The 21,250-nt window shown below is 43.0% G+C and overlaps 1 protein-coding gene across 3 annotated transcripts in view; it reads left to right on the top strand.

Moving 5' to 3' along the window:
* The window catches only part of TSPAN4 (tetraspanin 4), a 488,804-nt gene that overhangs the window by 58,060 nt on the left and 409,494 nt on the right, over positions 1 to 21,250 (top strand). For 2 of the 3 annotated variants that reach the window (XM_061463177.1, XM_061463179.1), the window contains exon 2: positions 17,770 to 17,861. The gene's annotated coding sequence lies outside the window, so the exon portion shown is untranslated. Of the gene's footprint in view, positions 1 to 16,612; positions 16,671 to 17,769; positions 17,862 to 21,250 lie in introns of those variants that run through there. The other variant, XM_061463178.1, reaches the window with a different exon arrangement.

Here is a 21,250-nt window from a genome sequence, read left to right as displayed (position 1 = left end):
GGGAAATTTGTAGCTGAATTAATGGCCAGTGGCACTATTAATGCTAAATGAGTCCATCAAGATCATGTTATTATCATAAATGCCAGGAATTAAACATGATTAGGCCATTAATTTGCAGGTGCTCTGTGTTTAATGTTTATTGCTGTTGATTGAAAGGGATGCTGCTAGGGCTGGCAGGTGAAAAGCTTGATCTCTAATTTTTGTTAATCTGTTCACAGATGTTTGACAAATTCCTGAAGACAGAGTTTGAGTGCACACATGATTTTTTTCTTTTTTGAGGTCTCAAGTAGTCGCAATGACAACACCAAAACACAGTCTAGCATCAACTTTGAACTAATGCTTTGACTTACAGTTCAGTTAGTAAGTTAGTTGTTTTCATGGTTTTGGCTGTGGTAAGAGTTAACTTCTTTCCTAGTATCTGGCTTACTGCCATGTTTTGGTTTAGGATGAGAATGATGTTGATCACATTGTTATGAGCAGTGCTTACACTAAGTCAGAGACTTTCAGCTTCATGCACTGCTCTGCTAGTGAGTAGGCTGGGAGTGCAGAAGATGGGAGGGGGCACAGCTGAGACAGCTGACCCCAACTGACCAAAGGGATATCGCATACCCCACAGAACAGCATGCTGAACAAAACAACCTGGGAGGTGGAACTGGTCAGGGTAGGGTGGCAGCCCACTGCCTGGGGACTAGCTGGGCATTGGTCAGTGGGTAGTGAGCAGCTGCATTGTACAACACTTATTCTGTGTACTCTTTTATTATTATTATTTTTCCTTCCTTTTCTGTCCCGTTAAACTGTCTTTATCTAAATCTATGAGTTTTATCTTCCCCCCTCCCTGCCCTGATTCTCTCCCCCATCCCACTGCAGGGGAGTGAGCGGACAGCTTGTGTGGTGTTTAGCTGCCTGCTGGTTAAACCAAAACAGTTCTCTTCACTGAATACTTGTATAACAGTCTTATGTTTGCATGTTTGGGTTGTGACCTTTATATATTGGCGATTGTGATTATTTTCCTTTGTTATATAAAGTGTAGGAGTGTTAAACCAGGCATAAAGCCTATTTGAAATTTCATGTATACTCTGTCTAGGACTCATTGAGTGACACTTGAAAATGTAGCTTGCATTGTAGCTCCAGGGATTAGTTTTTGTAATGAACTTAAAATGCTTTTGCAATATATGTCTAGGGTACTGCAGAAAGGAATTGTCCTGATTTCCTCTTGCCTATGGCTGTTTCTCACTGTATTCCTTATGCCAGATTTAGGTTTTTTTTTCCCAGGGTTTTAAACTTTGCAGCTGATTCTGAATGCTGGTGTCAATGTGAGAGAGGAGACAGGTGAAGAGCAGGTAGGTGGAGGAGAGTGTGAGCCAGGTTGCCTTTCAGCAGCAACCTATATGTTGGTTAAAGTGACCATGTAACAGCCTCAGACCCAGCCTTTTCTGGTTGTGTCTCTGCACTCTTAGCTGTACCCAAGAACAACTGAGCTTGCTGGAGTATGTGGTATGTTGGTTGCTTAGATGATTGAGTTTGTACCAGCAAAACTAGTGTGGCAAACCAGCATTGGAGGCAGAGTAAGTAATAAGTGTGGTTGTCTACTCTGAAGCTGAACCTTGAGCCAATATGAATGTATCAGTATATCTATATTATCTGGTCTTCGTAAGGATAAGAACCCATGCCTCACAGGTGAGAAAATCTGCAGTAAAGACTAGGATGTACAAATATCATAGCTTGTGGCTGAGGGAGATATAAACTAACCCACACATATTAAAGGTGAACAGGTACGGTGCCTTGTGTGAAGGAGTCGTATTTTTTCCTGATGCTGATCTTCTGTGTAGTACCTGTAATAAAAAAGAGATTTTAATAATGTGTGTGTATACACATGAGCACGCACAGTAGCAGTTCACATTTCCACACTGTGGTGCCTGCTTGCTTCACTGCTTCACGTAGAATAACTGAAGTACTGTGGACATAGGACTGGTCTGTGTCAGAAGGTGGTCTCCCTGGACCATGTTGCACACACGTACAGAACAGATACCCTGTAATCCAGTGAATGTCTTTAATTGCTGGACATCCAGAACTTCTCCTGAGGTGAATGTTTTGTTCACTTGAGAACCTTTCTAGTATTTCTGAGCAGGGTTAGCTCTGCTTGGAAGAAGGTGCTGACAGCTAACAGGCTTGGAAAATATGCTATAATGCATCTAAAGGGGGAGCAAAGCTGAAGCTGCATGTCACAGAATTGGCCAAGCCAACTTATGAGCTGGTCCAAAGTCTCCTTAGTTTTGATAGGTGTAGAGGGTAGATGTTATCCGAGGCATGTGCTCCTTTAATCTATGGGTATTCAACAGAAAAATGTCACTTGGTGGCTATACTGTATAATGTGTGCCTGATGCTGTCTGCAGGGCTTGCAGATACACTTACAATGCAAGGGGAATCAGACGAGCCACCCACAGAACTGAAATGTTTTCAGGAGATAAAGGCTATTAAACTGCTTGAAAAGACCAGTTCAGTCTCTAGAGGGTGAAAAGCCAATTTTGACCTTATGGAAACTTTACTTGCTGATCTTACAAAGGAAGTGTTAGCAGAAGAGAGAGATAAATCTATAATGGAGTTACTTTCTGCCTTACAAAATGTGCCCAGTAGCAAGATCCACAAAAGTTGCATGCTCCTTGAAAAGAAAATGAGAACTAGAGGGTAAAACGCACTTTATTCTCTTCCCCAGTGGCTGTTCCCTTTGTGGAATCCAGCTCTTCACATCCACACTGTTCAGCATTCCCTTGCCTTGAAATGGGACTATCCCACAGTATGTGACGGTGATTGCATCTGTGATGAAGGGGGAGGGCAAATACTTTGCTAAATTGATTATAACATTTGCTATCCCTGTTGGAGTAGTATAAATGTACTATTCTAACTTCTTGTAGAAGTACAAACGATACCAGTATCAGGCATTCTTATTCTGGGATAATAACTGTGGTGACTATGAAACTGGAAAGCTTTTTATGTGAAATGTTATTTTTCAGTAATTGAAATGCTTCCACCAGGGCAAACTGACTACCTGACTAAACACTGCTTATTTCTTATCTGAGGAGAAGTACTGTAATATATTTGCTCTTGTTAAACTAGTATCTTTATTTAAACGTATTGATGCTCTTCTGAAAGGACTATTTCTGACACCATTGCAACCCTTTGTTTCATTCCTCTGACTCTCCTTATTGAAGAGAATATTTTTGTGCATCTTTACTGGCACAGTGGTTAGATGGATGTGACTAATAGGGTAGGGGAAGTGTTTGCTCATAAAATATCCTTGTTATTCAATAAATTGGCCAAAACAATGCTCACTTTTGTATTAATTCCCTGACAGATGCAGCTGACCAGTGTAAATATTGTTCCATTTGGCATGTAAGAGATGAGAGGAACTTTATGAATTTGGTTTTTATGTTCTCTCTGCCTTTGCTCTGGCTTTTAAACTGGAGTTGTTGACATAAGGGTAGAACTGAGGCATATGAAGTGTCTCCAGTTGGTGACTCAGGGTGCGTATATGTGTACTGGTACTCTTAACAAAGCCTCTAACCAAGGAAAAGACTGAAGAAGCACATTATGTTTTTTTTAACATGATGCAGTAAATGCCAACTGGGAGGTTATAAAAGTTGTCCTCAAATTTTTTAATTTGGTAACTTCATTCCCAGTTTAAAAGTGTGTCATAGTCTCTGTAAAAGTTTATATGTAAATTATGGCCAGGTAGAGCTACTGAGAGGCTCCTGGGTAGGGAGATGAAGAATATACTACAGTGCATGGCTAGTTCAGAGTACAAAGTGGGGTGGCTTTTGCATACAATGGCAAAAGCTTGACTGGTAAAGCAGATTCCTTAAACTTTACTTTCTTGCAGGTGCAGGAGTAAAGGGATCAGAGCTGTAATTAGAATCAATTTCTCTTCCTTGTAGCATGCTGTCTTGCAATCGTAGCTTTATAGCACAGGATTTATGCCTTTACAGTATCTGTTGCTACCACAGTGGGGATTAGGGAGCAGAGGCATGAGCATTGCACTAGTCTTGTGAAGTTGTTTTAGTGCTATCAGAGCACAAAATGGGAAGAGCTGTCCTGAGTCCTCCTGCTGTGTTCCATCAGTGCTATAACAAAGTGGCAATGGGCTTCAGTCTCCTGTTTTTTTTCTTGCTTGTTTGATTCTTCTACTCAAAAAGGCATCAGGCCTGGGGTTTGTCCAGATAGCTTCCACGAGGGGATAAATGCAGGGCTTTTTCAGCTTGTTTTGCTGTATTCTTTTTCCACTCACGCATCTCCCTTCCATGGTTGGTTGTTTTTTTAATTCTTCTTCCCCACAGCCTGTAGACTGTTAGTTTATTTATCTTGCAGACACAGTTGAAGGCATTTCTAAGAGGAATTATTGGGTTTGTAGGAATTATTTTCACTAGTCGTCTTTCTTGTATGTGCCTAAGGTTCCATATATTGATATACATTCAAGTCCATTAATTCAAAAGGCAAAGAGTCAGGCAAACAAGTCTGGGACACCACTGGGGTGTTTTTGTGAGGGAATTTCTTATGTTACTCTAGAGAGCTGTTACCACCAGTATGAACAGGACATACCTCATTTGTTGTAGGTAGAGCTGTAATTGTTTATGTGTGTGACATTTACTTGTGAATTCAAGTCATGAAGTCCAGGCAAATATCATCACTTCTCAGGTGAGGGAGGAGGAGGGAAAAATGCCTGTCAGTAGCCAAAGTCCTTCCTGACCTCTAACGGTAAGAAGTGACTGGAGACACTGGTCTGAAAACCTGTAAATGAGGTAAATTGTTTCTCTTTTCTCCCAGCCTCCTCTGTTTAAATCTCCCCCCAACCTCTCGGCCCAGAGGCAGGGGCAGTACATGTTGTACAAATGTACCGGAGGTGAAAGGGCCCAAGCCGTCCTGTCCTGTCCCGTCTGCTCTCTTGTGCCAACCCTTTTGCAGTAAGTACAGCAGCAAGGGCATGGTACATTAGGTACATTAGATGCAAAGGTGGAGTGACGCTTTGAGGACTGTAAAGAGGTATTTGTGTAGACGGGCATAAGGGGGTGTCTTTAAATATTTAGATTTGAGACATTTCAGAAGGTTTAGGGAAATTGTTTTTTGTTCTGTCCTTATGAATTCAGGCTGTGCCTTTGTGTGCCTTTTAAAAGTGAGAGAAATGCAACACTATAAAGTCAGAAAAGAGAACTGGGTGGTTAATGGAGGAGGGAGGGAGGATGTCAAGCTTGACTTTGTCAATGAGGAGATGAAGGTGGTTTTGGGTTTACTTTCACTGAAATCAGTACATGTGAATTTGTCTTAGCAAAACCTTTATGCTGTGTGTTGCTGCTTTGTAAATGCTGGCAAGTAACACTTAGGCTGTACAGGGTGCTGAACTACAGATGTTTTTTTTCCTAGTAAAGGACATGTCCAATGCTGGCTGTATTTGAAGGCATAGGATAGAATTTTAAAAAGCTATGCACAGCAGCTGTCACAAATTACTGTAATATCCTGCTTTTTAGGATAACCGATGAGTGTGTCAGTTCCTTGGATATGTTGAGCCAGATCATCAATCAGTATAAACTGGCCATGCTTCATGGATCTGGGTAGAGTGTCATGCGTTTCACCCCATCTGAGAACCTGTGTCCTAGACAAGCATGGCAGGGCTGTGAAGAGCTGAGGGGAAACCTGAGGACCCTGGTAGCTTTGTTAATGCATAGAACTGGCACAGATGCATCTTTTAGGGTAATCTGTGCTTTCTTTGCTGGGAAGGAGCTTCCAAATTGTTGGAGTCTCATCCTCCTCTCTTTCCACACTCTTCCTCCTCAGTGGTTGGATTTCCTTCCAGGTGGAGGGCTGCAGGGCAGACACAGCTATGCGTATGTTTGTGTGGTTAAGAAATATCACCAGTTCCTAATAGGAACTGTCATGTAGTTGTAGGTTTCTTAATAATATTTGCAGAAAAGTGGAAGTGAAGCGGAAGAGGTAATGGTTGATATGAGTCATCTACATTGTGAGATTAAGGTGTAGAAAGGAGATAGTGTGGAACTGCTGGCTACATTTGCATTGACAGGAGATGAAATTGGCTTACTGTTTAGAATATTCTGGTATTGGCATATGGAAAGCACAGGCCATACACAATAAACTTTTATTTCTCAGTTTACATGGTGTTTCTTAAGCCTCTCTCATGCTCTGTAGAACATGAGCAAATTTTATCAGCTTATACTTCACAGCCTGCCCATAAAGAGGAATTATTTTCTTCTAGCCAGCTCTAGACTTTGCTTGACTTCCTGTGGCTGACTTTCGGCTCTTGTTCCCATCCAGCTGTGAGGTATCATCCCTCTGCCTTATTCTCCCGTGGACTACCTAAAGTTAAAGCAGACCAGAAGCAAGAGGATGTTATCTTCACAGCAGGAGTTTACTTATACCTTAAGTGTTTCAAAGTTTTGATACAGCTGCAGCATATTTCTTAAGTATAGTCTTACTCTAGGTAGCAACAGCAGCAGTTCTCATAGTTGAAAATCAAATGCGTGCTTTGGTTGGCCACCTGCTCAAGGCAGGGATCAGCTAACTCACGGATTTCAGACAACCCTGGTGCATCAGTGATGCTTACAGCGCTGTATGAGCAGGCATTACTGGAAGCAGCCTGCCTTCTTTTGGGTTCTGGATTGGGGGTGTTTTGTCTTTATTAGAGTAGTGCATGCTAGTTATAATAGATGGGTGTCTGCCAAGCACTGTGTTTGCAAGAGAGTAGAGCACTAGCTGTACAAAGTGAATAACAGCGTGCATATGAAGTGTTAGCTAGAGAGTGGTTTTAGACTGTGCCAGGCTGAAGATGAGACAGCAGAGCAAAGGCAGATGGCAGAAACTGCTGGGGAGAGGTAAAGATAGACATTACAGTTGTGATTGACTTGGGTCCCTAGCGTGGTGCTAACGAGAAATATGCTGGTTAGCATTAATGTTGTTAGAATACTAGTGGCCAGTAAACGGCTGTTATCCCTGCAAGTTTAGTCTCCACATGTAGCATTTCATCTACTTGACCAACTCTTGTGTGACAGCAGAAAACTACTATCAATCAAAGTGAAATTGTTTAAATTTGGATTTTCCTGGAGATGGATGATTTTTGTCTTCTATACGTTTTTAAAGCTCAAAGCTGGACTTTCTAATTTGTCGTAGACTTCTGTGGAGCTTTGCTTTTTTTTTTTCTTCATGATTTCATGTATATATATATATATTTTTTTTTTCCTGTTTCCCCCTATTTTTTTAAGTGTAAGCAGGTAATCAGTTATATGCTGTACTGCTCAGTTTGCCCCAAGCAACACCAGAAATTTCCTGAGCTAGATGTAGCAAATAGGTATTGAAGGATGATTTCTGCTGTCAAAGGGCAGATTTTGGTCTCAAAACATATCAGTTGGCATGTCCTCTGTATTGTGTGTGATAACTGAGGGGCAGAGAAGTGAAGGCTCAAGTCCTTCTGATAATTTCTTTGCCTGTGGAAGAGGAATCAGGAGAGGAGGTAATAAACTGCATCTGCTGTTGAGTTGCTTTAACCAGTATGGTGTGATGTGGCTTTACTGTAACTGACTCAGCATAAAACTTCCAAAAACCTTCTAAATAATTGAAAGGTGTTGATGCTGAAGCCATTTGGGGTCTCTCAGCTGATTGTAAAATACTAAAAAATATTTGCAGTGGTTTAAGACAACCTTCATTTCTACACAAGCAAGTGCAGTAGGCTATATCGATTCTTCATGAGATTCATTGGGTTATCCTGAGGCCTCGTGGTGCTAGGTGGGTCCCATTAAATATGTTTCTTAAAACTTTCGCTGGAGTGAAGGTGTTTGAAGTACCAGCAATGTGTATAGTTGTTTAGTATCTTTGGTATCGATACCTAGTATCTAGGTACTGGTTTAGATGATACTTTCTGAACTTTGCAAATAAGTGTGAGTTGGAAACTGTTACTGATTCTGTCTGAAAGGTGATAATTTGACTCCTGTTTAGACTCCAAATGCATTTTCAATGTATTCTGTGCAGTTATCCTGTAATGGGCTTCTCGCCTTATCACTGGGACTGTATGCTTGAGAGAGCTACCCAGGGCATCCAAATTTTTGCAGAGCTTAAGAAGATTAGGGCAGCAGGTTGTGAAGTCCTGGGGGATGCTCTGTGGCAAGAATGGCCGGGGGGGGGGTGGGGGGGGTGGGATGTCTGAAAGGGTTTGGCTGGAAGCAAACTGAATGCAAGTGCTCACCCCAGGTAGAAGGGGACTTGGGCCTATGATTCTGTGGAGAAACCCAGTGGTTAAGACTGTCAGAAAGTTCCTTAGAGCAACACTTGTCAAAGTGAAGAACTGTTTGGACAATGTGAATGCGGCTATCCTGGCCCCTGAGTTGTGCTTTACTTCACCCACTTAGTGCTCACACCATATTGCCAAACATTAGTGCTCTTAAATTACTGCGCAGCAGCTCTTCAGTTGCCACGAAGTGCCTGCCACGGCTGCACTAATTCTGGGCCAGCAACAGTGTTATTTTCTAATAGCTGGCCGAAGTGCTCACAGCCAATGCTACACTGCCCTGCCAGCGTGGGGGCTTGTGGCCAGATGGAAGATCAGAGCAGAGTGATTTGCTACAACCTGACATGAAAAACTTACTTGATTTAAGAGAGCCAACAATCTAGTCTTTCCTCAAAATTGGGAATGTGTTGTTTTAACTCTGTGAAGTTACCGCAAAGGGCAAAGATAAGATAGGTGTGTCTTCTCCCTAGAAATACTGTGTATTACATAAAACTTGTATGAGGTAGTTTACTGCCTCAGAGATTTTCTGTGATCAAAACAAATGCCTTGGTGTATTGACAGCAACAAAACTAAGATAACAGTAATTTTAAGTTTCTAGCTTAAAAGGAAAAGCTGGAAAGATTTAAAGGAGGAGGGGGTGTGTGGACTGACTGTTTTTCAGACATTGCAGCATTAGAGAACTCAGTGCTGTGTCCTGAAGTGCTTCACCTGGCTAATTCAGTAGAAATAAAAGACATGTAAACTGTTGTTGCCACCAAAATTTCCTTTGCCTACACTGGCTGCTTTTCCGGTCTACCTTGATCCTATGCAGGTGCTCCTGAGTGTTTGCTCAGGGCATGCTTATGGGATGGCATTTACCTGGCTGTTGCTCCCCGTGGAGCTGGGTGCTCCCTGGAGCATGGGGGTACTTGGTTCATCTCCCAGCTCAGCACCAGACTCCTTGGGAAGGTAACTTCCATCTTGCTGCATGATGTCAAGTGTTGTGGATAATCCCAAGGCAACTTAAAGTGTTGCTATGATTCAATGTCATGCCGTGATATTAGGTGGGCCTCTGAAAGAGTATGGTGTGACTCTGGACCTAGCTAGTAAACTACCAGTTAGTCCAGGCAGTGCTGCATTACCCTTGCCAGAGAGAGCTTGGAGAGCAGGGAATAGACTGCTGGTGTTGCCTTCATCATAATGTCTTGGGTCCATACCCATTACAGAGTGGGAAGGATAGTGCTCATAAAGATGGCAGAGGGACAAATGTATGCAATATTGTGATATATAAGAGATGTGTCAGCTCTTTGGGAAATGGAATAACTCCTTTAGAAAATACCTACGATCTCTGCTTCAAGGCTTACAGTGAGAGACAATTGGCTATGTCCATTGAGAATATAATTCAGAAGCAAGGTACCTGTCATATTTTAAATGCACTCTATTTTTCCCAAAGCCCTGGAATGGCTTCATGGTCAGAGTCACTGGAGAAGCATTGAAATCAATGTATGCAACCAGTGCTATGTCTTAATCAAATTTGTGTGTGTATAATTGTAAATATGAAATTAAATATATTCTCTGAAAAGAAACCTCTTTAATGGTAAGTTTGAAATAATGACAAATCTGATTAAAATTTAAACTTTCCCTGACCATTTAATAGCACTTAAATGAAAAAGTATTTATCAGTGGAGGTTTGGCTAGGGCTTTAAAGGAAAATGAAAGTACTCTAACCACAGGAAATCAATGGCTTAATTGTTTGGAAAAAAGAGTTCACTGCTGTGCCAGGATAACCAGTGAGAGCAGTAGCCTGTTCTGCAGGTGTAGGGAGAATATTTGTCATTTAAGTTTTACAACAATATCAGTTCCATGACAGGTAACTTGTGAAGTTGTGAGACTGATGGAGAGTTGAGAATTCCCTGTAGCTTGGGCTGGGGAGGGACTGAAGAAAGACTAAATGAAGGATGGCGAGTTGTTCTCTTCACTCTGGTAGAACCAGTCAACTTTCTTTCTTGCAGTGCAGACTGTACTATTTCACAAACTTTTAAATGTGAGGTTTGTTAAATCCACTTTCTTCTCTCAGTAAGCCATCAAGTTTAGGGCACTTTAGGTAGCAAATAAATGCTGATTCTGCAGATTTTAACTGGCTTTCAGTTTTCCTTCAAGGACAGCTTGACATAAAGTAAAAGTTAAACAGAAAAAAACACAACAAAAGAAAAGAAACAAGCAAACAAAACTCACCCCAACTTCAGTAAAAAGGAAAACCATCATTCATTCATCTAAAAATGGCAAAAATTGAAGATTGAATAAATGTGTAATTTATTACGTAAGTACTTAGTTGAATGAATGGTGATGTATCTTTGGCAACTTTGCATGCTGAACTTTAGTGTATCATTGGTAGCTTTTCATAGTTCCTAAGCAGGGAGAGTCAGTCCTTTTTCAGGCATGACAGCTAAAAATAGAAACCAAGTTTAAAGCTGTTGACCTTAATTAAGGTTTCATATTTCAGACTTCTAATCACTTTGATTCAATTACAACTGTTGAAACCATTAAAATATTTGTGCAGTTTGTAACAGTGTCTGAATTATGACAGGCACAGAAGGGTGTTGTGGGAGCTGCTCCTGTGCCCTCTGGTAGCATGTCCCACATAGCACCTCTGCTTGTTTCTGTGATGTCTGAAGTTTCGGTGGCTCTGTGCCGCAAGCGACTGTTTGAGCTGGTGCTGTTGTCTCTAGTTGCATGTTCAGTGCTGGGTACTGGCAGAGCTCCTTAGCCTGACTTCTGCAAGTTAACTAATGTTGCAGGAATATGGTCGTCAGGGTTAACTCTGATGTAACGAAGATGAGATCAGTGTAGAGTTCGGGAAAACCTAAAAAGGAGAGTGGGAAGGGAGTAACTATTGATATTGTCCAATGGTTGTTTTGTTTTGTTTTTTTTTTTTCAAAATATATATGTATAAAAACATAGCAGAATCCCCAAGGGTAATTCAAGAATTGAAGCTTGTGCAGATATTAGCTGGAGGTAGCTTATCTGGTAGATTTGCTAGGTGTTGGGTACATGGTGATGGATATGGGCATGGCAGAGTTGTAGCCTTTTCTGTGGGTAAGGAGACATCGTGTATCAAGCAATAAGAACTGAAAGGAGAGACTTCAAATAAATAGAATGATTGCAAGTTGTCAGGTGGAATTTTGTTTGAAGAGAGAGCATGTGGGCAAGAAATACAATGTAACCTTAATTTAACCCCCCCCAAAATATAGGGGTAGATGGTGGTACAGAGATGAAACTTCCTGACATTTCTTTTGTTGTTTGTTTTTTTTTTCCTTAAAAGCAAGAATAAGCAGTGTTCGTATCTGCTTTAAAATAGATTTTCAACAGCCTCTTGTGTTTAGTAGGACTTCACAGAATAACTTTTTATTTGTTACAGGCACTGTCCACTAATGCAAGAGTAGAGGCAGCAGTTGAAAGCAAAGACGAGACTAAAAAATGCCTCTTGCCACTGGTGGAGGTGGCTGTGCCTGATCTGTGTGCATCAGGAATTTCTGTGTGTTCCCTTCAATATGGGGAGTTGTGAGTAGTTCTACATGTGTATGTCCTGCATGCCCTTGTAACATCAGGCACAATCTGTCTGTGATCTATCAGGACACCTGGGTCGGAGCAATCCCAGGCACAGCTACAGGTTGGGCAGAGAAAAAATTCAGAGGAGCCCTGCGGAGAAGGACTTAGGGGTGTTGGTTGATGAGAAAATGAACATGAGCCGGCAGTGTGCGCTTGCAGCCCAGAAAGCCAACCGTATCCTGGGGTGCATCAAAAGGAGCGTGACCAGCAGGTCGAAGGAGGTGATCCTGCCCCTCTACTCTGCTCTTGTGAGACCTCACCTGGAGTATTGTGTGCAGTTCTGGTGTCCTCAACATAAGAAGGACATGGAACTGTTGGAACAAGTCCAGAGGAGGGCCATGAGGATGATCAGGGGACGGGAGCACCTCCCGTATGAAGACAGGCTGTGAGGAAGTTGGGGCTGTTCAGCCTGCAGAAGAGAAGGCTGCGTGGAGACCTCATAGCAGCCTTCCAGTATCTGAAGGGGGCCTGTAGGGATGCTGGGGAGGGACTCTTCATTAGAGACTGTAGGGATAGGACAAGGGGTAACGGGTTAAAACTTAAACAGGGGAAGTTTAGATTGGATATAAGGAGGAAATTGTTTCCTGTTAGGGTGGTGAGGCACTGGAATAGGTTGCCCAGGGAGGCTGTGAATGCTCCATCCCTGGCAGTGTTCAAGACCAGGCTGGACGAGGCCTTGGGTGATATGATTTAGCATAAGGTGTCCCTGCCCATGGCAGGGGGTTGGAACTTGATGATCTTAAGGTCCTTTCCAACCCTAATTATTCTATGATTCTATTCTCTGCTTCCTGCTGTCCCTGGTAATATCTGGCCCTGTGTAGCTATGTGAGCACTAGCAAACAGAGGTCACTTTGTAATGCCTCATGGGAAGACTCATGCAGCGAAGTCTTTCCTCCTTTCAAGAGTTACCGTCAAATGCCTTTGATCATGTCTCTGTTGATAATGGTTTTGTTTCTTAGAACTACTGCCCAAATGGGTGCAGCTTAGTGTCCTTACCACATTATGGCTCTTGCCTCAAAATAGGAGGGGGTGAAGCTATTTTTCTGGCTTAAGGGGAAGGAAAAAAAAAACCTGACTGGGCTCAGAAGAATGAAAACTCAGGCAATATTAGCACATCATGGTCCTATCTCCTAACTTCCAAATTCACTCTTTGCCTTTAAACAGTCCTGTAAGTCTCACCTCAGTGCCCATCACGATCATGGAGCAGATCCTCTCTAAAGAAAAAGAGGTGATTTGTGATGGCCAACATGGCTTCACCAAGGGCAAATTGTGCCTGACAAATCTGTTGGCCTTTTACAGGACAGTGGGATTGAGTGTACCCCCAGCAAGTTTGCTGATGAAGTCAAGCTGAGTGGTGTGAGGGCTTACAGGAGAGATAAGGAGAAACTCTTTATCAGGGACTGATGAGATAGGTAATGGTTTTAAACTGGCAGAGGGTAGATTTAGATTTTAGATGCTAGGAAGAAATTACACTGGTGCAGGTTGCCCTGAGAAGCTGTGGCTGCCCCATGCATGGAAGTGCTCAAATCCAAGCAGGATGGGGCTTTGAGCAACCTTGTCTAGGGGAAGGGGTTGGAACTAGATGATCTTTGAGGTCTCTTCCAACCCAAACCATTCTGTGATTCTATGAAGCAGCAGTAAGCTCTGGGCAGTGGTAGGGCACTGAGATGTCCTGCACCTGGAAACCAGATTCCTCTATCAATTTGCAGAATAATATAATCCCCAAGAAACAGCCATCCTGGGTCACAGAGAAAGTCACCTGGATCTGTCTCTGACAGCAGTGCCCAGGGAAGAACGCAAGAGTGGGGGAAGCAAATACATGTGTTTCGAAGCAAGAAAATAAGAAAGCAGGACTCCCGTCTAGCTCATGGTGTCCAGGCTGAGCTGTGACAGGTCTTTAATCAGACAGTTTGAATTTGGGCGTTAGGATCAATCGGTCATTTGCCGAGCTGAGGAGCTCAGCAGAGGACTCCTCCAGCACCGGAGCGTGGGGAAGTGGCAGCGTCCAGGTGCCCCGCTCCGGAAGGACCGGCACCGCGAAGCAGCCCCGGGTCACACCGGGCCTTGCCCAGGGCCGCAGTGACCCATAGGGGGCGTTCAAACACCACCCAGGGAGCGCGAGCGGCAGAGGCCGCTCCGAGATCGGAGGCCCTGGTGTTCGAGGATCAGGAAAATGAGGAAAATGATGAAGTGGACAAGTATCATCCAGGTTGGAAGAGTCGCCATGGAAGAGTCAGAGAGTTGCCTTGCATTGCGAGCAACTCTACTAGGAAGAAAGAAGAGTGGCTGTGATTAGTGACTCCATCCTGAGGGGAGCAAAGGGCCCCCATGTATCCACTCGACCTGGCTCACAGGGGAGTCTGCTGCCTCCCTGGGGCCAGGGTGAGGGATGTTACTAGAAAACTCACTTCTCTGGTACAGTCCTGCGAGTGCTATCTTTTTTTTAGTCCTCCAGGTGGGCAATGAGGAAATCTCTTCAGCAGGAAGCCTGAGGAGACTCAAGAAGGATTTAAGGGCTTTGGGATGACTGGTCCAGGGTTCGGGAGCCCAAGTAGATTTGTCGTCCCTCCTGCCAGTCACAAGCAATGGCAATGATAGTGTCAGAAAAATCTTGCAGATTAATTTCTGGCTTTGGGACTGGTGTCAGCATCAGAACCATGGGTCAGTCTTCATGGCACCAGGCCTGCTGGTGACCCACAGGGTATGCTTGTTCCAAAGAGGGAAAAGAATTCTAGCCCAGGAGCTAGCAGAGCTCATAGACAGGGCTTTAAAACTAGATTCCAAAAGGGAAGGGGATAAAATCAGGCCTACTAGAAATGAGCCAGGGGATAGCACACCACTGTTAAAGGCCAGATCCACAGGGCAAGTTAAATGCATCTATGCCAATGCTCACGATATGGCCAACAAACAGGAGTTGCTTGAAGCCATTGTGCAGCAGGAAAATCATGACATAGTCACCATCACAGAAACATGGTGGAACAATTGGCATGATTGGAATGCTGCAATGGATGGCTACAGGTTCTTCAGAAGGGATAGGCAAGGAAAAAGAGGTATTGAGGTTATGTTGTGTGTCAGGGAGTGCATTGACTGCCTTGAACTCAATGTTGTGAGTGAGAGGGCTGAATGTCTGTGGGTGAAGAACAGGGGGAAAGCCAACCAAGCAGTTAGGAGTCTGTTACAGACCACCTACCCAGGATGAAGCTACAGATGAAGGAGGATGGAGAGGGGAGGTGGCTGGTCTCTTTTCCCAAGTAACCAGTGATAGGACAAGAGAAAATGGCCTCAAGCTGTGCATGGGGAGGTTTAGATTGAATATTAGGAAGAATTTCTTCACTGCGAGGGTGATCAGGTGTTGCAGTAGGCTGCCCAGGGAAGTGGTGGCATCACCACACTATTTGAAAAATGTGTAGATGAGGCCCTTGGTGATATGGCTTAGTGGTGGTCTTGGCAGTTCTGGGGTAAAGGTTGGACTTGATCTTAAAGGTCTTTTCGAATCTAGTTGATTCTATGATTCCAGTTCACCCTCTCTTGCTAAGTTGTAGTTTGCCCCCTTAAGAACCTTTGAAGTTAGCCTGAAAAAATATCTAAACAGTTGGAATGTGTCAGAGACTTCTCTTGAGATGGACTCCAGGTCATTGCGTGCCAGAGAGCCAGTAAGTATTTGACACAAGCCAGGACAGAAAGATGCTTCTGGTCTCTGGAGCATGATGTCTTCTGTAGCTGGGTTTGAGGGGAGCCTTGTAGCACTAATGGGAGTCACACTGCAGCTGATGGTCCTGTTGTTATTCAAGTTAATGTTTAGAGGCCCTGTTGTGCTCAGCAACACATGAAAAATAAACATCAACATCTTGTAAAAGATGGTCCCTGGTCAAAACAAGAGAAAAAAAAAAAAGTCAACCTGACAACAAAAGCGGGGCACAAATAGACAAAATGTTTTGCCTGGGGTTATAGTTCATTTGCAGTTCATTTGTGGAGAGGGAGATGGAGCTTTGGTCTCTGCTGGTGGTGCCGGTGCCTTCTTTGCTTAAAATGTACTTTCCTGGGCTCCCATGTTAGACAAGTCAAGGGAAATCTGTGCAATGGCCACAGTACTCAAAGAGGAGGATTTTTGATGTCTTCTAGACTTGAAGAGTAGACTTAGATGCAGCCTACTGAGATCACATCCTCTCACCAGTGTAATGTTGCCACTTCCGATGGCAGTGACAACCTTTGTTTCAGGGGGCAGGATTGCAGTCTGAATAGCCATATATGACTTAAGTATCGTTGATGTTGTTTAACAGGCCTGATGAAGATATGGTGGCATTGGGTTATACACCTCTGCGCAGGCTCACTGGGGGCAGTGTTGTGTGTTTGCTTCTGCATCTACTCTGCTTTGTCTCTTGCGCTGGTTGTCGACTGTGCTGAAAGCATGTTTGACTGCAGTGTAGATACGACTTCAGATACATGCTTCCTCCTGCATTCCTGCATAATTAAGAGATGAATTGCATTCCTGTGCATCTGTGCTTGTGTTTATGGTACTGTACTCTCTAGGGATGCAAATGAATGGTAAGACTGGGTCAGTCCAGTAGTCTGTCTAGCTTGTTTTCTTTTTTGCAATAGCCAAGAACACCTGCTGAACCAGCCAACACCAATCCACAAAAGTCAAGGGAAAAGAAGGATTCATTTGCATTGTTATTACTAAGGCTTCTAGCTTGGTCTTGCTTTGTGATTGAATTTGTTTTCCTAGGAAGAATCTTTGCTGTTATGAGTCACTCTGGCTTAAAGGAAGGATTTCACTTTCAGCTGCCTTTTGCCTTAAAAGGTGATGTTGCTTCTGGTATTTGTCAAGTTAGGAGGAAAAAAAGAAATCTAAAAATCATCAGGCAGCTCTCTTCTCAACAAACACTTGATATCTACCTCCTTATTTCTTTGTTTTAGAAAAAACAAAATAAAGCTATGTTTAGGGAATGCGTTGCCAATTCTCCTTTGGGGCCTGCTTGATTTGTGTGACAGTACAATCTCGGACAGCAACACTCCTGCGCGTAACAGGGATGTAGCCTGCTTTCTGTTGTGCTAGATTTCTAGAGCAACTGGAAATTAGTGTCATTAAGCACCTAAGCAAAAGCTACGAGGTACTCTTTGACAAACCATGCACAGTGGTTTGCACATGGAAAAAGGACTGTTTTTTTCAAAAGGGCTTGTCTACAGTGCAGACTTTACTGTTGCTTCTGTAGGTAGAACTAAACTGTTAGTTGATTATGCATTTGAGTATGGTTATAACCTTACTTTTCCCTATGCAGCATCACTTCATGCAATTTTACCATTCCCAGCAGAAGGTGCTTTTCATTTGCATGTATTTGTTGGGTAAACTGCTCCCACCAGCGGAGCTTGCTGCTTTGGCATTTGTCAGTCGTAGAAACTTGAATGATTAGAAGTATTTATTAATTTTACTCTCCTTTTCCAAGACCTTCTCCCTGTACAGGAAACAATCTTGTTCTCTCTTCTGAATGCTTTCTGTGTATTGTTCCCTGGGAGCAGCAGTGCTTGTTCCTTGGGATGCTGGTGGAGCATAAATTACAGGGTACTGTTCTGTAGGCAGTCTTTACCTGGGCTTTCCTCTGCATGCTGAGCATGCCTTAGTCTCTTTCCATTTCATGTTCATTCTCACTTCATTAGTTTGTGTGTGGATTCAATAAGAAGTCACCTCTTTTAAATGTTATTTTTCCAATCTTCATTTGTTGACCTGAGTTTCATTTTAGTAATAAATTTCATTGAGGTTGAAAAGTGTGTGCGGTAGTACAGAGAGGAGAGCATTGTGAAGTAGGGAGCTGTAATCTTGCATTGAAAAATCTGAACCTGAAGTGACTTCTGATCACTATCTGCCTGTTTTACTCATGAATCTGTTGGTTTCTGTCTTGCAGTGGTATTGCTGAAGCTGGCTGTTACTGCTGTGGAGGATCAAAAGCTACTTCCAACTGCATCTTGTGTGTCAACTGCAAAACCACCAGTCAGAGTGAGTTTCTCCTACATGCACTCTGTTTTTGCCAGTGAGGATTTGTTAGCTGTTGTCTGTGATAAGAATCTTTTTTTCTATTTATGCTTTGTCAGTTCATGTACTACTGCAGAAAGATCTGATTTTCCAGTCCCAAGCTAAATGCATACATACCTTTCCCCACCCACCCCAAAAGCTCATACAGGAAGTTCAACATTGCAAGCTCCTCTTTCTTGGACACCTGTACACCTTGTTGAGGAATGATGACTGAAGACTGAGTGCTTTGATTGTGTATTCTGGATATTCATCCAATGACCAAGATGAGAATTTGTGAGAACAGCTTCAGAAAGAAAAATTATATAAATAAAAGGAGGAAAGAAAATTATTGCTTGGGTACAGAAGATCAGGCTTCCCTGCAGAAGCAAGGAAGCAAACACATCATACATGTGTGGCATCTAGTCACAGGCTGTGCATGTGAAAGGGGAGGGAGTCTTGGTGCTGGAGTGTTCACAAGTCTGTTCCTGGGTATCCTGTTAAAATGAATGGTGGGAATTCTCTCAGCAGTGTGCCAGAGCTAGCTAATTCAGAGCTATTTGGATACCAAACAGAAACTCTGGAAAATCTTCATTCCCACAAACTCTTTTGTTTTCTACTTGAAAGAAATACAGTGAAGAAAATGCTTCCCTACCCCTACCAGCTGTCTGTGAATGTCCACATAACTTGCCTGTGATTCTTCTGTCAATAATTCTCTTCTGGCAATAACTCAGTAAAATACACTCAAGTGATTTTAATATTTCTCACCCTTCAAAATGATGGCATAAGAATTTCTTGCAAAGCTGTCTCTGGTTTTCAGACAGTTATTTACCTGTCTTGTCTTGGTTGGGAGAGCTGAGTATATCAGTCATGTATCTCCTGTGAGAAATCCCTCTGTAAGTCTAGAAGGGCAGGAACAAAGCTATGCATGTGCAAGTGTTTGCTTGGAGGAAAACTTGAAGACTCAATAAACAAAAATATTGGTAAGTGCTTAAGAGAGCATAGGACACTTGTACAATTAAATGGCATCAAATGTTGACGTTGTATAGGTTTTGGGTTATGGGTCTGGGCATAAGGGAAGTAATTGTGTTAAGGTAAATGATTCTGCTAAGAACTAGTAACAACAGCAGGAGGAAGCAATGCTTTAAAAGGAAAAGATCCCAAAATCACTGTCGAAAGGTTATAGAAAGAGAATTGGACACAACGTGTATTTCTAGCCCTTGTCAATATTGCAGATGCACAAATTGTATATGGCTTGTAAAATAGGAGAGGTTGTTTCTAGTGTGCTGGTATGTTTTACCTGGAAGGGTAAAGTCAGGTTGCAGCATACATGGAGAATAATACTTGTCAGAAACTGAATATTGAATGAAAGTAATAATTTTAATCAAAAGTAGTTAAAAGTGAGGCTAAGTTGAAGGAAAAAACAACTGCTTAGCTGGAAGACTACTTCCAGTGCGACAGACATGGCCTGAGACATGTTTTATGTATTAGGAATATAGATCAAGGCCATGGTTTTACCGTGCATTACAACTGTTCTTCCTGATGACTGTGATCAAAATTTCTTGACTCTTAGAATTCCACTCCATTCTCTGTGGCCCAGGTACAAAGCACTTGGTGCTGGTGTAATGGGGAACTCCACAGCGTATGAAGTGGTTAGCTTGTCCCTTCTTTCCTTCTGATTTGGTATTGTGCAGAAGTGACTCTTATAATTGCAAAAAAAGCTAAAAAGCTGTGGGGAGCTCAGTCTCTGTACTCTCCTCTGAGAGAGAGTAAGCCTGCAAGTGAGCTTTGCTGCTAAAGACCATGATTTTGTAACAGAGGTTGCCTGTGAATGCCCCTCCCTCTCCTTTCACCTGTTCATCACTTAGATTCTTGATCCTGTCTACATACACTTTTTCTGATGTATGGATCTTACTGTGGACCATGAATTTTGGTTGGGGGAAGTGCAGGAAGGATAAAGGGTTTAAGTGAGATGGGTCTTGTGTCAGCTGACAGAGAACACTGCTCAAAGGAGACCCTTCTTGGTGCATGGGCAGATACTTAGCTGAATCTACTAGCTGTGACAAAGACATGCTGATTTATATCAATTAGCATTCCTGACAAATCATCTCAAATGATTGTGGTTGTCTTAAGAGAGTCACTGTAAGGGGTGTCACTGCGATCAGTGACTGTGCGCACAATCTCAGATACATTAAGTGCTGTAAAGGAGCTCTAGACATTGTGTTTTCTGCAAAGAAACAGCCTAGGCTGCTTTTTGAAGATTTTGCCTTTCAGATCAAATGCAGGGTTGCTTCCACACACTTCCACTGCTTTCTCTTGAGTCAGTGTCTATTCCCTTGTGATTCTTTTCAGTCCCCTGAGAAAGTTGAATCCCTGTTCAACCCACAGAAGCCACCTCTACTTGCATCTGTTAAAATTAGCTGGCAGCAAACGGTGAGGTTACAGAAAAATTATGTCAAAGGCTTTTCCTGTGCTGTAACATTTGGCTCCTGCACCCTTGAGAAGGCAGGAGTCTGCAGCTGTACCTGCTTGAGCAAAGCTTGCTGTGGAGCAGCCCTGATATGATGCTGGATGCATAGTAGATGCTGCACTGTCAGTCCTGCTGGTGCAGTTGCTTCTAACCTTGACCCACACTGTCCTTGACTTTTATCTCTGACTTGCTTTTTCTTTTGTTTAGCCCCCAGACTTTTCAGTCAGCTGCATAAGTGAATGTTGGCTGGTATGCCTGTTGAAAGGTCTGGCAACTAATTTAGAACTCTGCAAGTCCAGTTGCAGCTCCCTGGTCTGCTTGCAGATTCCCTCTGAGATTCCTTCTTGGATTCCCTCTGAAAATTCAGTAGCATAACTTAGTCTTTGTGCCAGTGTCCTTTCTGTTAAAGGACACTTTCCACCTTGGAAAGGAATGGAGGGTAAACATGGAGCCAGTGAATTCTCCAGTAAAATGGTTGAAGAAGTAATGTAAGTATTAACCAGGATGTCTTTCTTTAATATTTCTCTACAGCCCAAATAGTATCCCTGAAGTCTTTCTAGCAGTCAAAATGAGATGATGAGCACTGTGTATAGGTGGGAAATGCAGCCTTGCCAGGGATACAGAGGTGTGAGCATGAGATCCTAGCATCCCCTGTCCCAGTGGTCACCAAGTGTCTCATTTCTGAGTGAAAGTGCTTGCCTGGGCCTGGGACACCAGAGGTTGCAAACAACTTGGTTGCATGTTCCTTACCTCGGGTTCCAGTAGCAGGTACTGCTTTGTTCTTCATGTGGCCTTGCCTTGTGTAGTCAAATCTGCTTAACTCGGTTGGCCTGCCTGTGGTGTGTTGGCTTTCAGCATTTACTTCAGGATCACCTTGTTTTCCAGATGTCACCAGGTGATGTCCTTT

The sequence above is a fragment of the Pezoporus flaviventris genome, unplaced genomic scaffold, assembly GCF_033815535.1.
Source record: "Pezoporus flaviventris isolate CSIRO_AGI_PZ_B2104156 unplaced genomic scaffold, CSIRO_AGI_Pfla_v1 ptg000036l, whole genome shotgun sequence".
NCBI classification, from domain to species: Eukaryota; Metazoa; Chordata; class Aves; order Psittaciformes; family Psittacidae; genus Pezoporus; species Pezoporus flaviventris.
Note: the sequence above shows the minus strand (reverse complement) of the source record. Positions and strands in the feature narration are given on the sequence as shown.